Below are 4,928 nucleotides of genomic sequence, written 5' to 3' on the forward strand. Positions count from 1 at the left end.
ACCCGAAAACATGAACTATAGCCCTCGAAAACGGGCAGAAATGCTCGAGATCACGAGTTTCGAAGATGCCGCTAGAGTCATGTACCGGGTGTCACGGGGCATCAAAATCCTCCCGGGAACCGAAAACGTGGACTATAGCCCACGAAAATAGCAAGAAATGCTCGAAATCACGAGTTTTGATGATGCCGGTAGAGTCATGTACCGGGGGTCACGTGGCATCAAAATCCTCCCAGGACCCGAAAACGTGGACTATAGCCCACGAAAACAGCCAGAAATGCTCGAAATCACGAGTTTTGACGATGCCGCTAGAGTCGTGTACCGTGGGTCACGGGGCATCGAAATCCTCCCGGGACCCAAAACCGTGGAGCCCACGAAAATGGCCAGAAATGCTTGAAATCACGAGTTTTGATGATCCCGCTAGAGTCGTGTACCGTGGGTCACGGGCATCGAAATACTCCCGGGACCCGAAAACGTGGACCATAGCCCACGAAAACGGCCATAAATGCTTGAAATCACGATTTTTAATGATGCCGCTAGAGTCGTGTACCGGGGGTCACAGGGCATCGAAATCATCCCTGGACCCAAAAATCGTGGACTATAACCCACGAAAACGGCCAGAAATGCTCGAAATCATGATTTTTGACGATGCCGCTACAGTAGTGTACCGGGGGTCACGGGGCATCGAAATCCTCGTGGGAACCGAAAACGTGGGCTATAGCCCACGAAAACGGCTAGAAATGCTCGAAATTACGAGTTTTGACGATGCCGCTAGAGTCGTGTACCGGGGGTCACGAGACATCGAAATCCTCGTGGGAACCGAAAACGTGGACTATAGCCCATGAAAACGGCCAGAAATGCTCGAAATCACGAGTTTTGACGATGCCGATAGAGTCGTGTACCGTGGGTCACGGGGCAACGAAATCCTCCCGGGACCCGAAAATGTGGACCATAGCCCACGAAAACGGCCATAAATGCTTGAAATCACGAGTTTTAATGATGCCGCTAGAGACGTGTACCGGGGGTCACGGGGCATCGAAATCATCCCGGGACCCGAAAATCGTGGACTATAGCTCACGAAAACGGCCAGAAATGCTCGAAATCGCGAGTTTTGAAGATGCCGCTAGAGTCGTGTACCGGGGGTCACGGGGCATCGAAATCCTCGTGGGAACCGAAAACGTGGACTATGGCCCACGAAAACGGCCAGAAATGCTCGAAATCACGAGTTTTGACGATGCCGCTAGAGTCATGTACCGGGGTCACGGGGCATCGAAATCCTCCCGGGACCCGAAAACATGAACTATAGCCCTCGAAAACGGGCAGAAATGCTCGAGATCACGAGTTTTGACGATGCCGCTAGAGTAATGTACCGGGTGTCACGGGGCATCAAAATCCTCCCGGGAACCGAAAACGTGGACTATAGCCCACGAAAATAGCAAGAAATGCTCGAAATCACGAGTTTTGATGATGCCGGTAGAGTCATGTACCGGGGGTCACGTGGCATCAAAATCATCCCAGGACCCGAAAACGTGGACTATAGCCCACGAAAACAGCCAGAAATGCTCGAAATCACGAGTTTTGACGATGCCGCTAGAGTCGTGTACCGTGGGTCACGGGGCATCGAAATCCTCCCGGGACCCAAAACCGTGGAGCCCACGAAAATGGCCGGAAATGCTTGAAATCACGAGTTTTGATGATCCCGCTAGAGTCGTGTACCGTGGGTCACGGGCATCGAAATACTCCCGGGACCCGAAAACGTGGACCATAGCCCACGAAAACGGCCATAAATGCTTGAAATCACGATTTTTAATGATGCCGCTAGAGTCGTGTACCCGGGGTCACAGGGCATCGAAATAATCCCTGGACCCGAAAATCGTGGACTATAGCCCACGAAAACGGCCAGAAATGCTCGAAATCACGAGTTTTGACGATGCCGCTAGAGTAGTGTACCGGGGGTCACGGGGCATCGAAATCCTCCCGGGAACCGAAACGTGGACTATAGCCCACGAAAACGGCTAGAAATGCTCGAAATCACGAGTTTTGACGATGCCGCTAGAGTCATGTACCGGGGGTCACGGGGCATCGAAATCCTCTCGGGACCCGAAAACCGTGGACTATAACCCAAGAAAACGGCCAGAAATGCTTGAAATCACGAGTTTTGACGATGCCGCTAGAGTCGTGTACCGGGGGTCATAGGGCATCGAAATCATCCCGGGACCCTGGACTATAGCCCACGAAAACGGCCAGAAATGCTCGAAATCACGAGTTTTGACGATGCCGCTAGAGTCGTGTACCGGGGTCACGGGCATGAAAATACTCCCGGGACCCGAAACGTGGACCATAGCCCACGAAAACGGCCATAAATGCTTGAAATCACGAGTTTTAATGATGCCGCTAGAGTCGTGTACCGGGGGTCACAGGGCATCGAAATCATCCCTGGACCCGAAAATCGTGGACTATAGCCCACAAAAACGGCCAGAAATGCTCGAAATCACGATTTTTGACGATGCCGCTAGAGTAGTGTACCGGGGGTCACGGGGCATCGAAATCCTCGTGGGAACCGAAAACGTGGACTATAGCCCACGAAAACGGCTAGAAATGCTCGAAATCACGAGTTTTGACGATGCCGCTAGAGTCGTGTACCGGGGTCACGGGACATCGAAATCCTCGTGGGAACCGAAAACGTGGACTATAGCCCACGAAAACGGCCATAAATGCTCGAAATCACGAGTTTTGACGATGCCGCTAGAGTCGTGTACCGTGGGTCACAGGGCATCGAAATCATCCCTGGACCCGAAAATCGTGGACTTTCATAACTAGTGAAATGCCGAGTAGGCACGAATTCCCCCAATTTGCGACCTACCATCGGATTTGTTATGTAAATAGGTATATGTTTCTTTCCATTATGAATCGCGATTGTATGGCCAACCATTGTGGGTAGAATGCTAGATGCCCGGGACCACGTTACTATTGTTTCTTTCTCCTCCTTCATATTTACCTTTTATAGCCCACGAAAACGGCAAGAAATGCTCGAAATCACGAGTTTTGACGATGCCGCTAGAGTAGTGTACCGGGGGTCACGGGGCATCGAAATCCTCCCGGGACCCGAAAATGTGGACCATAGCCCACGAAAACGGCCATAAATGCTTGAAATCACGAGTTTTAATGATGCCGCTAGAGACGTGTACCGGGGGTCACAGGGCATCGAAATCATCCCTGGACCCGAAAATCGTGGACTATAGCCCACGAAAACGGCCAGAAATGCTCGAAATCACGATTTTTGACGATGCCGCTAGAGTAGTGTACCGGGGGTCACGGGGCATCGAAATCCTCGTGGGAACCGAAAACGTGGACTATAGCCCACGAAAACGGCTAGAAATGCTCGAAATCACGAGTTTTGACGATGCCGCTAGAGTCGTGTACCGGGGTCACGGGACATCGAAATCCTCGTGGGAACCGAAAACGTGGACTATAGCCCACGAAAACGGCCAGAAATGCTCGAAATCACGAGTTTTGACGATGCCGCTAGAGTCGTGTACCGTGGGTCACAGGGCATCGAAATCATCCCTGGACCCGAAAATCGTGGACTTTCATAACTAGTGAAATGCCGAGTAGGCACGAATTCCCTCAATTTGCGACCTACCATCGGATTTGTTATGTAAATAGGTATATGTTTCTTTCCATTATGAATCGCGATTGTATGGCCAACCATTGTGGGTAGAATGCTAGATGCCCGGGACCACGTTACTATTGTTTCTTTCTCCTCCTTCATATTTACCTTTTATAGCCCACGAAAACGGCAAGAAATGCTCGAAATCACGAGTTTTGACGATGCCGCTAGAGTAGTGTACCGGGGGTCACGGGGCATCGAAATCCTCGTGGGAACCGAAAACGTGGACTATAGCCCACGAAAACGGCTAGAAATGCTCGAAATCACGAGTTTTGACGATGCCGCTAGAGTCATGTACTGGGGGTCACGGGGCATCGAAATCCTCCCGGGACCCGAAAACCGTGGACTATAACCCACGAAAACGGCCAGAAATGCTCGAAATCACGAGTTTTGACAATGCCGCTAGAGTCGTGTACCGGGGGTCACGGGGCATCAAAATCCTCCCGGGACCGAAAACATGGACTATAGCCCACGAAAACAGCCAGAAATGCTCGAAATCGCGAGTTTTGACGATGCCGCTAGAGTCGTGTACCGGTGGTCACGGGGCATCAAAATCCTCCCGGGACCCGAAAACGTGGACCATAGCCCACGAAAACGGCCATAAATGCTTGAAATCACGAGTTTTAATGATGCCGCTAGAGTCGTGTACCGGGGTCACGGGGCATCGAAATAATCCCCGGACCCGAAAATCGTGGACTATAGCCCACGAAAACGGCCGGAAATGCTCGAAATCACGAGTTTTGACGATGCCGCTAGAGTAGTGTACCGGTCACGGGGCATCGAAATCCTCCCGGGAACCGAAAACGTGGACTATAGCCCACGAAAACGGCTAGAAATGCTCGAAATCACGAGTTTTGACGATGCCGCTAGAGTCATGTACCTGGGGTCACGGGGCATCGAAATCCTCTCGGGACCCAAAACCGTGGACTATAACCCAAGAAAACGGCGAGAAATGCTTGAAATCACGAGTTTTGACGATGCCGCTAGAGTCGTGTACCGGGGGTCACGGGGCATCGAAATCATCCCGGGACCCTGGACTATAGCCCACGAAAACGGCCAGAAATGCTCGAAATCACGAGTTTTGACGATGCCGCTAGAGTCGTGTACCGGGGGTCACGGGCTTCGACTGGTTATCCGATACCCACATACTTTCGTATGATGGCCCGGGGATGATCCCGGCGGATTTATCAGATCTTGTGGGGAAAGTGTGCAAACTCTGCAGAGTCAAATCTATTCGAATAGCCGCGTCGCGGTCATGGAC

Source organism: Lolium rigidum, chromosome 4 (genome assembly GCF_022539505.1).
Source record: "Lolium rigidum isolate FL_2022 chromosome 4, APGP_CSIRO_Lrig_0.1, whole genome shotgun sequence".
Taxonomy (NCBI): Eukaryota; Viridiplantae; Streptophyta; class Magnoliopsida; order Poales; family Poaceae; genus Lolium; species Lolium rigidum.